The sequence below is a fragment of the Callithrix jacchus genome, chromosome 5 (genome assembly GCF_049354715.1).
Source record: "Callithrix jacchus isolate 240 chromosome 5, calJac240_pri, whole genome shotgun sequence".
NCBI classification, from domain to species: domain Eukaryota; kingdom Metazoa; phylum Chordata; class Mammalia; order Primates; family Cebidae; genus Callithrix; species Callithrix jacchus.
The window spans coordinates 14440404-14453938 of NC_133506.1; the positions used below are offsets into that span (position 1 = coordinate 14440404).

At 37.2% G+C, this 13535-nt stretch overlaps 1 long non-coding RNA gene across 1 annotated transcript; it reads left to right on the forward strand.

The window, feature by feature from the left end:
* Positions 1 to 4685: 4685 nt before the first annotated feature.
* On the forward strand, positions 4686 to 10934 carry LOC118154045 (uncharacterized). Its single transcript, XR_004743970.3, has 3 exons — positions 4686 to 4816; positions 9271 to 9716; positions 10714 to 10934. It is a non-coding gene; the product is annotated as an uncharacterized LOC118154045 (long non-coding RNA).
* The last annotated feature ends 2601 nt before the right edge of the window (positions 10935 to 13535 follow it).

The following is a 13535-nucleotide window of genomic DNA, read 5'->3' on the forward strand; positions in this document are numbered from 1 at the left end:
GACTCACAAGGAATCATTTGTTGGAAATATTTCTGGAGTCTTTTATGTGCATCATCACTCAAAAGCCTGGTCCTATAATGCAAAAGGCTACATTAGACCAGGACAGAAAGAAATGACAGACACTTCTTTAACTTCTTTCACTTAACTTTAAAGAAACTTTTTAAACATTATTTAAGTTTCAAGAGCTAACTTTTGATGACTTTGAAGGCTATATTAATTGGTTCAAGGCTGCAGAGGTTTTATAGGTGATCTATGTAACTTCCTATTTAATTTGTAAAATCATATAATTTTGAATGTATGGAAGCAAAATATTTCTACTTTCAATAGATTTATGGAAAGTTGAATGTGAACATTTGTACACATAAATATTTACATAAAGATTAGGACCAAGTACACTTTCTAAAACAATTAATTCCATAATATTATGTTTTGAATTGTAAAACAACCTGAAAGTTATTCACGAATGTGTTCTGCAAGCTTTGTTGGATATAGGTGTTTCATATGGTTTTATGATGGAGATCTTCAATGGATAATAAAAGAGATACAGATAAATCCATTGAGAATCATTTCTGAAGAGTAGGTAATGTAATTTGAGATTATAAGGTGACAATTCTCTGAAATTTTTGGAATAATAAACAGAAGATTAAAATTATCTTTAGGATCATATGATAAACGGAACAATAGATTATGTATTATCTATTTGGGCAAAACATATTTATTAGCATTTGTGAGGAAAATTTGACTTACAGAAAGGAAACAATTTAAATCTTTGTTTCTGGACGATACTTTACGGTGTTCACTTAAAAATTCTCAAGCAACCCTGTCCACATGAGAAACTCAATGTCAGATTTTCCTTACATGCCACCAGTAGATTGCTCAAAATTCTCTAAAGACATTTGGGACTTTATTGTCAGGTCCAAATATAAATGTTAGAGCAAATTATGTAGTGTCCCTGCTTAAAAGACTACATGCAGCTCATATGGGTTGGTTCTTTGATAGGAAATTGGAAGCAAACTATATAGTGAACATATATTTTAATTTTTTTAAAGTATTCACATAAACTGTAATTTCTACTTATTCTGTTTTATTTCAAAAAAATTGGATATACATTTTATTTACATTAGTCAAGATGTGTGAAGGAATTAATAAAGGACCCAACAGTTTTAGAAATTTACTGCAATGTGCCAGATATTCTAGAAGTTCCTTTTCTGTATAAAATTTGTAATTTAATCTTTTCTATAATCATTTGCACTTTATAGATGAGAAAACTGTCCATCGAGTGGTATTTCCAAGTTCATGTAACCTAATTAATAGCAATACTAAGATTCAAAGCTAAGACTAATCAACCCTGGGCCTGCACACTTATACAAAATAATTCTGTGAGGTATGAGACTTGTATCAGTTTTGCACTATTTCCTTAATGTAAGCATCTGTATATCTGCCAACCTTCTCAACATGTTATTAGCCACTTGACGTTGCATGAAGAGATGGAAAGTCAGAAAAATAAATTTTTTTTTTTTTTGAGACGGAGTTTCGCTCTTGTTACCCAGGCTGGAGTGCAATGGCGCGATCTCGGCTCACTGCAACCTCCTCCTCCTGGGTTCAGGCAATTCTCCTGCCTCAGCCTCCTGAGTAGCTGGGATTACAGGCACGTGCCACCATGCCCAGCTAATTTTTTGTATTTTTAGTAGAGATGGGAGTTCACCATGTTGACAAGGATGGTCTCGATCTCTTGACCTCGTGATCCACCCACCTCCGCCTCCCAAAGTGCTGGGATTACAGGCGTGAGCCACTGCACCCGGCCAAAAATAAATTTTTAGAGAGATGCTTAATGACTTTTATGGACATAGTACAAAATGCATCAATAGTAGATATTTGTGTTTATTGTGGCTACTGTCATTCCAAATAGAGGGTAAAACAAGACTTCCTTTTAAATAAAGAGCAGATTGGATACAACTTCTTTACTCCACGTAGCTCCAGTGAACAGCATTCCACAAAAGTTTGTAGTAAAATGATGACTTAAGGTATCCTACTGCTAATAGGTTTTGAAGGAATAAAATTATAAAATACATTTGAAATATATGCTTTGGATAAGGAAAGACCAAAAACTGAAGTTTTGCAGTTATATGTAGAAATTTGAAATGGGATATAAATTGATTTGTGAGTTAAACAACTGTCAAGGCCGGCATAATGCTAGGTGGAAAATAAAATTAAATTTACAGTAGCTGTATTAATTGGTATTTTTCAAGAGACACCATTCCTAAAATAATTTAGACCTACCAGATATTAAAATGCAATGCTTAGCACTCTGCCAGAGACAAACGCTGTACCTGTTTCACAGGTGTCTATGAAGAATTCTTTCGTGTTTGACCTGCAGTTTACCCAATCCATGCAATTGTCTTGCCAGCACTTCCTCCTGCTGTGTCTGGGGAGGTCCCCTACTTCGGCTTATCTAGGCTTTTCTTTCTCCCTGCAATCTCCCCTGCCTTTCCCATCCTTAATGTATTCTCAATTCTATTGCACAAAGAGATACGGGTTCCCTTCAGTAGCTACATTTTTACTAATTGTTAAGTCTTCATTTCTCCTTCAACTGCATCTTTCTAAGTGCTGCAGTCATGTTGGAGGCTTGTTCTGCGCCTGCTATGGTTATCCTCAAGAGCCCAGAATAGGGATATTATCTATGATTTACTAAGAACTAAGGTTAGTCAATGTAGGCTGGAAGTAGGAACAGCTTGACTCAATATAAGTTAAAAATTTCTAATGAATAGAATTCTTCCATGAGGGGAAAAATACATTTTGAGAGACAGTAAAGGTGTACATATAGATACTGAATAATCTCTTAGAAGAGATCAGGAGAATCTGAACTGTGATTGCCAATCAATAGGACCTGTCAAGCTTGGAGACCTTGAAGTCAATGACGTTATTACCACTGATAGTCCAGGGAAAAGAATAAAGGAGAAAGGGTGAAATCAGTTCCATCTTACTTCTTTATCAATGCAAATTCTCCTTCTCCCTAAAACAATGCCCTAATACAAGGCCATATTCTAGACCACACATATTTAGTTATGCATAGTAAAGAGTACTTACAAATGAAGATGCTTTTATTTCACGCTTATTATTTTGGAAATGGTAGATTGTTGCCCCAGATGGTAAAAACTAAACAAAACTTGCCACTGTATTCTAACTTACTTTACTCCTACCTCTTTTTTCCTTCGCTGAAAATATTCTTCTATGTATCTTGCTTTTTCTTATGAAAATAATTCTTAATTCTAGCAATTAGAAAAAGGTCTGTGCTACTGGCTAGGCTTATGGCTGTATGCTCCCTTCAGTCCCCACAGGATGAGTGGAAGGTCTGCCTGGATGCACTACCTTCTCTCTGTATCAAGGCTGAATGTGGTCTCGGCTTGTCTGCATGCTTCAGAAACTGGTCGCCTGCATTCAGTTCTCCAGCAGCTTCCTTCATGGAAATGAAGTTTGGCAGAAGAAGGTAATCTTCAGCCCAACCCACCATGTATACAGATATGACCACCTAAAGAGATGTGACAGTAAGTACAGGAAACACCCTATAGCCTGTAAACCAGGAAATAAGTATAGTTCCTAAGAGTATGGGTGAACTGTAATCTCTCCCCGGCCAGGTAAGTTGACTACCATGTTGTCCTTTTACCTCTGCAAATTTCTATTCCTTGTGAAATGCATCTACAGTGAAGTAAAGAACTCTAAAATTATGGCTAGTACCTAATCCTAAATGCTAGTATGTATATATGTATTCATTCACTCACTCATTCATTCATTCACTTAGCATAAAATGTTGCTTTCATTGGAAAAAACAATGCTCCCAATGTTGATATATTCACTATTTAAATATTTACCAGCCAGTCTCAGGATGCCAAAAAATTTGCTTCTGACTTATTTTCAGTCACTGCTATTACCCTATAAGAATCTTCCAGATCCTGGAAAATAGTGAACTCTTTAGCTCTGCTCTGAGAAAATGCATATTATTCAACATGTTACAGGGAGAAAAAGCTCTCTCCAATTTGAAAATTCTGTTTGCCATTGGAAATAAGGGTGAATTATTCCTCCAGTTTGAGGAAGTTTCTATTTTCATGATACCATCCTCTCTTTCTGTCTTTTCAGGGTGAGATAGTTCAGAATATTTTACGTATTTTCTTGTAACTAAGTCTATCCATAGTTGGCAAGAATTACTGCGGTTTCAATAAGTCACAATTGTCAATGCTTTGGGACAGTAATTAAATTGGCATCGTCAATTTATGTCACCTTGCATGAGAGGTTTGCAAAGCCTCTCGACCTTCAAAGACATTGCTTCCTGATATGGTTTCACTATGTCCCCACCATATCTCATCTTTAATTGTCATTCCCATAACCCCCATGTGCTATGGGAGGGACCCACTGTGAAGTAATTGAATCAAGGGATGGTTATCCCCAGGCTATTCTAGTGGTAGTGAGTTCTCATGAGATCCCATGGTTTTATAAGGGGCTTTTCTCCCTTTGCTTGGTACTTCTCTTGCCTGCCACCATGTATGATGTGCCTGTTTTGCCTTCTTGCCATAATTGTAAGTTTCCTGAGGCCTCCTCAGCCATGTGGAACTGTGAGTCAATTAATTCTCTTTTCTTTATAAATTACCCAGTCTCTGGTATGTCTTCATAGCAGCATGAAAATGGACTAACACCATTTCCACTTCTATCCCAGCACAAGCAGTGTAACAATGACTACTGATGTGGATTCAGAGCCCAGTGTTGGAATGCTCATGCTATTCAGGTGGATTCTGTCTGGTGCTAGGAGGACTGTACTGTTCAGGTGTGTGTCACATCTGGTGCTACTTCCTGATCATGGTTTACTTATCTGAAGTCCAACGATATCAAAGTGCCTCCCTTGGCACCCAGCTGCAATCTTGCATACAAATTCTCTTCTTGAGAAACTTTTGTCATTGTAATCATGTAAACATAAAAGTGCAAGTCCACACCTGGAGATTCAAGTGCTCTAAAAAATACTTTAGAAATAATGTAATTGTCCCTTTACAGCTTAACTTTTGACTAACCACAAAAACAAAGTAAAGCAAACCAAAAAAATGAAGTAAAAAACCACAGGTTTTGATTTTTTTTTTTCTGTGTTCCACCTTTTGTTTCTAAGTGTGATAAACCAGAGTTAAGGTGCAAAAAACAGCCCAAATGAAGTCACAGATCTTTAAAATGTGATTCTAGTTTCTCAAAAGTCGAGGCTACCAGATTTACACTACATTATTGCAGGTATTTTGGCAGTCCTTAGCTGTCTACTTATGAACCACCACTGGGTCATGTCTATAATTTGACATCCATTATTTTCTTTTTGAACATTTGAGAGCAAATTATTGCTAACATGACACACACATACACAGTAAGCCCTCACTTAACATCCTTGATAGGTATCTGCAAACTTCCAATTCTAGTAAAAGAACTTATAATGAAAACAATTTTACCACAGGCTAATTGATATAAACAAAACTTACCTTTCTATGGCATATTTCTGGTCACAAAACAGTTCAAACCTCTACATGATGACCCAAACACTTGTAATATTAAATACTGAGCTACATATTAGTTATATATATCTATAAGACAGATTAATAAAAACAGGTAAGATAATTATTTACTCATTTTTGTAGCTCAGGGTAATGGGTGGCCAGAGCCTAAGGTAGAAACCACCCCTAAGCAGGATGCTATGCCATTGCAGCATGCACACACACACCATGCTCACATAGACTGGGACCATTTAGACACACCAATTCACCTAATTTGCACATCTCTGAGATGTTAGAAGAAACCAGAGGACCTGGAGCCAATCCACAAAGACATAGGGAGAATGTGCAAATTTCACAGAGACAGTGACTCCACTTGAAAATCATTTTTTCCACTCATCAACATTATAACAAAATGACATTAAACAACATGATATTATTCAAGGACATGCTATATTAGTGTGCATACAGACACACACATACATACACACACACACACGCATTTACACTATAGATTTGTGATGTCTAATGCAGTAGCCATTAGCCACATGTGAATATTGAACACTTAAAATACAATTAGTTTAACTTCCATGTTCTTTAAGTACATACCATATTTCAGAGATTTAGTATGAACAAGTCGTGGAAAACACGTTATTATAAATTTGCATATTGATTTCATGTTGAAATAATTGTATTGTGTATGGACTGGGTTACATATATTATTGAAGTTATTTTTACCTTTTAAAAAATTTTAATGACTACTAGAATGCAAATTTGTATATGTAGTTCACCTTACATTTCTACTGGAAAACATTGTTCTAGAGGGTTTGTCGCATGGCCAGGCAACCAATAAAGCATTTGGAAACATCTAGTTTTACAGGGTAGCAGAGTACCTTCTCATCCACAAAGTCCCTGGAGCTCAACATGCCTCAAGACCATGGATCCATAACTGGTTCTCATGGATATATTTATGAATTTATGTCACATAACTGGTTCCTATGTAATGTCCCCTCTGTTCAATGCTGATCAACTTTGTGTGAGGACCATTTTCCAATTTTTACAGATTACGGACAGAGGAATAGCATTTTGGTTTCCTTCCTGCTCAACGTAATGTCATTTAAAATAATGTATTGGGAGATGAATTTCCTTGTGTCTTGTGACAACTGCCAATCTTTTATTTGAAAATTTAAAACAGCCACACAAATCATGTCTTTTATTGTCCTAAGAAGAATATACCATTCTTTGAAATATATTATGTGATATGAAATCCTGTTGGAATGCAAACTGGTAAGCACTAAGAGAAAAATTCCACAAGTGCAATTTGTTAACTTTTCTACTGTCAGTTGGTAAAATTGGCAGAATAGATTAGGTAGAAAAGAACCAAAGCAGTCCTCCTCAATTCATAAACCTTTAAATGCCCCTTCCCCTCGTGTGCTCATATGTGACATTTTACTTAATAAACAAATAGTCAACTTTGTTAGGTACAATAAAATATATCTTGACTTATTTCCACTACCGAGGTTCCTGTACAAGTTACCATCTTTACTTGTCCTATATCACTGTAAGAGCCTCCTTTTCTATTTCACCACATGCTCCTTTAATACACTCTGAAAAAGCAACCTGAGCAATTTTATAATATTCTAAATCATATCATGTAATTTCCCAAATAAAAACCTTCCAGTTCTTCACAATTGAACTTGATGCAAAGGCTCAAGGCTGACAAGGCTGTGCAAATTTCCACCCTTGCCTCTCTCCCTGAGTTCACCTGGTGCCATGTCTCCTTTCTTATTAGGCATGAACCCACACTAGCATGCTTTTTATTCCCAGAATATACCAAGCATATTCCTGCCCTCAAACCTTTGCACTTACTATTTTCTCCACTTTCTGGCCCATTACTCTGTTCCTAACAGTGCATATTACTAAATGATTTTGTCCTGTTGGTTTGTCATTTTCTTATTTACTATCTATTCCCCAGAACACTTGCAAACTTCAACCCACTTGAAGGAAGACTCCACGTGCTTTCTGATTCTCTAGTTTATTACCAGCAAAGACAGGAGTGCTTTGGTATATAATACACCTCATGTGATTATTTATGAATGAATAAAAACAGAAGTAGCAATTATATTGACACAGTTTTGACTTGCTTTCATATCCACAAGTTTCTCTGAGCAGTTTGAAGACATCATGCTTCAACATCTTCCATCTCTTCATCACAAGCTGATGAGCTTTTTCTTAGAGAAGACCTCACGCCAAAATATTAAAAATGTGTAGTCAATCTGTGCAGTGCCGAATGTCTAACTTGAGGAAGGGGGATGCACAGACTAGAGGAGGGTAAAGACGGTGGTTTGGTCTGGACTTTCACTCTCCGTTTGACATACTCAGTATCTATGTTCCTGTAGTATCCCTGGCCCTGTCTGCCTCTACAAATATGAGTCAAGATCTGTCTGTCTCTACAAATGAGTCAAGATTTATGCTCAAATATTGTTATGTGCTAATATTTTAGTCTGAGTTTAAATGATTGTGAGGTGGGCAAGCCTCCAACCTTCTTGGCTTGTCCCACAAATTTAATCAGCACCCCTGCCTCTGCTTGCTATTAAATGGCAAATTGTCAAATGTATACTAAACTCATAGCACCCATGTGAATAAGCAATGAATTCATGTTTATTCCTCCCTCTACTCTGACCATCCATGTTTTCTAGTAAGTTCTGAATTCTTTTCTTGCCTACTCCATTCTAAGGAAGAAAAAATTGGAAATTGAGTAGGCAGGCTTGCCTTTGATTATGGAAATGCTTCATTTGACATGAGTACTTCAAATGAAAGTGTATTCAAAGTATATATATTTCCATTAGTCTACCCAATTAATAGAATTAACAGCAAATGCATTTCATCATTTCAAAAGAATTTCCTTAGGTTTTTTTTTTTTTTTTTTTTGGTAGAAGAGGGACTTCTGTACTTTTAATAGCTATCTTCTTTTGTACATTCGGTGAATACAAATTTAGAGATGTAATGCTTGTGTCAGTCTCTATGGGCACCTAGAAATAGAAAACAGGAAATAAACAGGTTGACAAAACTGTACAACTCAACCGACTGTTTTCATAGTCTTATTTGAACTCAGTGATATGTATACAACATATAGTGTAGTATTTTTATTCAAATTGTACTTTGAATTCTTGTTCTACTATTCATAAAAGCGTCTTTCTTCTACTGCTACAGAATTATTTTCTCCACTAATTAGCAAATCTTCTTTTGAAACATGCCCTGCCTGTAGCATTCAGTGAATTCACAAAGCAAACTTTTGATTTACAGAGAGTGGCTGCTCATAAAATCTTAAGTATAAAGAAGTCTTATAAATACAAATGAGACTGGTAGTTTTTTAGATTACTAAAAAGATAGCCAAGAGGAGAAGCATGTAGTTTTATCCAGATTCCTAGATGGAGACAGTGAATCCGATTTCTAAGAAGAGGATCAAGATTTTTAGCTTCAGAATGTAACCCAAATTTAGCATCATCACTTTTCTTAAACTGTGGGGAATGTTAAAAAAGTATCTTGTTCTAGGCAACATGTTGATTAGGCACAAAGAAAACTTCTTGCTTATTTATAGGTCTTGAAACCTTTGGTACACCTGAGGAATTCAACTACCTCTCAATTAAGAAAAAACAAAGTTTACAAAAATAAAGCTGTGACTGAGGGAAATAGAGACATACTCTTAAACATACCATCCTTCAAATGTCTTCTAAGGAATTTTTGTTTTGTTTAGGTTTTAATGGCCACCAACAGTGGAGCTGGCTTCCAGACTGTGAATAGATTCAGGGAACAAGAACAAAAACAAATCAACAACAACGAAAACAGCAACATCTGTGTATACTGTAGAAGCAGATTTGTCATTATTTGGTACATTGGCTTAATACTGAGAAAGGACTGAATAATTACTTTAAAGGTTCAATCCCGTCTTGCACTTCTGACAAATCATTCTGTCCCCGATGAAGAACACTCCGGCAACTTTGGGCTGAAATGCAAGCAGATTCACTCAGTCCCCACAAACTTTCAAAAATGTGCATCTGGAAAAAAAAAAGTGACAGAGACTGACTCCCAGAGATATTCCCCAGGAACTCTCCCCAGTCTGTGGTGCAATATGTGGTCTGACCCAGCTGGACACCGGGCAGTACTTGGCCTCCAGCCCTTCTGGCTGGAGTCTTCCCCAAGGTAGGGTTTATCCTCACATAAAATTGCCAACCAGGGCCCACTTGGGTATAGAACTAATTTAGCCTCCTGTACACTTGATGAATGAAGAATTTCCTCTGGGGACTAAATTATAGGGCTTGCTGGAGTTGCTCTTTCGTGATCTGTTATTTGGAGGTAATTTTCCAAAAGGGCTGGAACACATGGCCATGAGCTAGAATAGGATTCACCATGAACAGCTGCCACGCGCTGGCCGGCACATCCCAGTGCCCTCGTCTTCTCCCCATCCTCCCCTGCCACTGCCCCTGCTTCCCCAGAGAGGAGGTCCAGACAACAGGGCTGGACTTGACGTTAGATCTTTACTTTCCTTCTTAATTAAACCACTAGAATGGAATCTGCCCACCTTTTTCTGCACCCAGATTTCCAGAAATGTAACATCTTGTTGTAACACGTTTCAAAACAGATGACAGGCCTACCCCTCATCCTCCAATGTCGCTGATTACAAGCTTCTGTCAAATTCCACCAACCCCCACCCTGCCACCACCCCAGTTGGCTTGAAGATAAGCTTCTGATCTTCTCTTGGCTTTTTGAACTGTTGGAAGCTGTGTAAACACAAGCTGCAGGTTAGTCAGATTCTATTTGACCCAGGGCCTGCTGAGTGCAAAGAGATTACATTTGAAAACTCCCTTGTCTAATTAAGCAATGGTGACCTATTGTGGGGTGCTTGCTGATGAGGTCAAATAGCAAGGGGTTTTAGGCTGACCTGTTGCAGCTGGTCATTTGCTGATAAATAAGAAACAGCTAGTTTTTAGTTAGCTAACTTCCCGACAGAGCTTTCCTTTCATAAAGCACTTGAATTTGGTTATTTCTCTGAATTTCTTAAGTGAATTTTAGTACTTTAGAAAAATGTTTAATACTGAGAGTAGCAGACATTTGTCCTATGATGGATCCCCTTCTTTGCACAGCAGTGCCCCTTCAAATAATCTACAAACTGTTCTGCTGTGCTTCTATCTCTCTTTAGGTCACCGACTTCTTCCAAATTGTGAAGGATGAAGGTCATTTTGAATATTGACATTTGGATGGGATATGGTAGTGACAGTGGGACAGGAAGCCCCAAGAAGTGGATCTCAAGACCTTGACCAAGCTACATAATCAGAATCACTTATTGAGCATCTACTCTGTAGCAGATGCTGTTGTAGGATCTTTTAATCTTTGTTTTCACTCCTTACCATGACCCTCACGGTAAGTGCAATTATCCTTGTTTCATTACTGAGATTCCTGAAGCATGAAGAGGTGAGGAACTTTCACAAGGGTTTGCAACCATGAAGTGAAAGGTCTGGGAGCTGACCCATAATTCCCATGGCTTTACATGTTGTTCATTTCAGGAAGCTGCACAATTTCCTTGTGGAAATAGAAATGTCTGGAGGCCGCCTATGGGGAACAATATTTGACGGATGAAGATTCTATCTGTGAATAAGTAATAAAAGTGAAGATAAAAACGTTGGAACTGTAGAGATTGAAAAATTTGTAAATAACCCCCCCCCATACACTGCCATATCCTTACATAGGTTATCCCTAAACCTCTGTAGAGGGTATCTGTGTTTTCTGTCACCAGAATCTATTTCCTGAAATTCAGGAAAAAATGTACACAGAATTCCTGCCTCCTCCAAAATCCAGCATGTGTTTTCTCACAAATGTACAGTCCCCAGATGCCTGGCCACTGTGAATACCTTTAAGCCAATCAGAATCAAATACATGTGTGTATAGAAAGTTCTGCCACATACACGGTTGCCCTTTCTCTCTGGCTTTTACTTGGAAATCACAAGCTGGAGCCACTACTGTCATCTTGCCACCCACCATACATAGCCATCAGGATGTATCTGCAAGATAGAAAGAAACTGGGTCCTGGTGATGCTGGAATTCTGGTGAAGCTATACATAATCTCCCTTATAGTTTACTTAGAATTTGAGAATGTTTTAGATGTTTTCAAATGAAAATTCCTAAGAGTTTAAGTATTATTATCTTGCCAGGTCCACCCACCCAGCCAATAATGAAATTAGAGTATAGCAATGTCTCCATGTCTCCAAAGCCATTTCTTTTCCATGGAACCATACTGCTTTCTAAGTTAGAAAGAGGGGGTTGGAAAGGAGAGGACACATGTGTTTATCAATCTGTTTGTCTTTTTTTTCCTGTGTGAGAAAGAATGGAGTATGACAAGTCTAGAATTACATCTCTTGTGATATCTTTTACCATGACCCACAATTTCATTTTTAACCTTCTTGCAGGTCCATCATACCAAGAGTTATAAATATGTCTGTCAGTCTCCCACAAGGACATGACACGTGCTCTCTAATGAAAACATTTTCTGATGCCTTGCAATTTTAGTTTGGTACCATTTTGCACAATGTCTCACATACATTTATCTGGCTACAGTTTCAGTCAGTGCTGTATATTCAGCCTTATATGTAAAACATTTTTGTACCCCTTAACAAAACTGTAGCAAGCTCACAAAACTTATGAATTTATTGGGATGGTTAAAATAATGTTTTTTCCTTTATTTTTATCAGCAGGCCTAGTTTCTAACATTACAGATGTGAATTTTTGCTTTCCTTGGAAATTCTTGCCAGTTTCTTTGTCATCCACCTTCAATTATTGGTTCAAAAACTTGATCTAGGACTCTTTGAGGCCACATCACCTCTGGATATAAAAGAAAGTTCATTCCCCTTTCATGTTATACTTTTTTGCAAGATGAGAGAGGAAATGTAGTAAAATTACTTAGCTCCCTGAGAGATAACTCGTTTTTCAACCAAAAATGATAAAACCATTTTGTGTCTGATCTATTGGGATGTTAGGTAGCATCATATACATATCCAGCCCAATAAAAATTGGTCTTATTTGTACAGGATTTCAGAATTCACAGAGAAGTTTCACATAATTTACCTCATTTCTCTTTTCAATCCTACAATGTTGATGTTGTTATTATTCTCATTTTAGAGATTAATTTTAGGAGACTTGGGGATTAAGTGATTTGTTCAAAACTTTCAACCTCTTCAGTGGTAGAACTCTGTTTTATACTCAAATGTTCTGATTAGAGTTCAGACATTTTATGGTTCCAAATAGCTTATTCAGTACCTGGATATCTTTGGAGAGAAGGAGTTGAAATTAGAATGCCTCCATGTTGCTTCTTTTCTCTAGGTTAAAGTCAGTGGATTTTCTAAACATCTGAGAACAACTTGTTTTCTATTTATAGTGATCCCTTTTGGGAACCACAGAAATTCTGATTTTCCTGACCATTTGTCCTCCATCAGGCCCAGATGTTTAAACGGCATTATTTTATGTGCCAATGATTGCAGTATTTGCATGTGCAAATCATGTAATTACTTAACTACCCAAATTGTGCATGCAACTAAGGTAATTATGAACTTAGAAAATTGCCTTAAGAATCCTGGAAAAATTATGGTGGCCAAAAATGAGTGGTGGACTGGAAATTTCTTGCAAGGCTGATTTTGTTGTTGTCATTATTGTTTAGTGGAAATCTATGTTAAGTTCATTAAGTTGCTTTCTTTAACTCAATTTGAATATCTGAGAATGAAAACAGTACTTGCACCACCTACTTTCAAGGGGTCGTAAGGAGAAAGTTGAGACCATGCATAAAAGTGATTCGGAAAAATTTTACAAAGCATGAAACAAGGGTGTCTTTCTTTTCCTTTTCCTTTTTGAAACAGGGTCTCACTCTGTTGCCCAGGCTGGATACAGTGGCATGGCCACTGCTTACAGCAGCCTCGACCTCCTCCGCTTAAGCAGTTCTCCCACCTCAAACACCTGAATAGCTGGAACTATAGA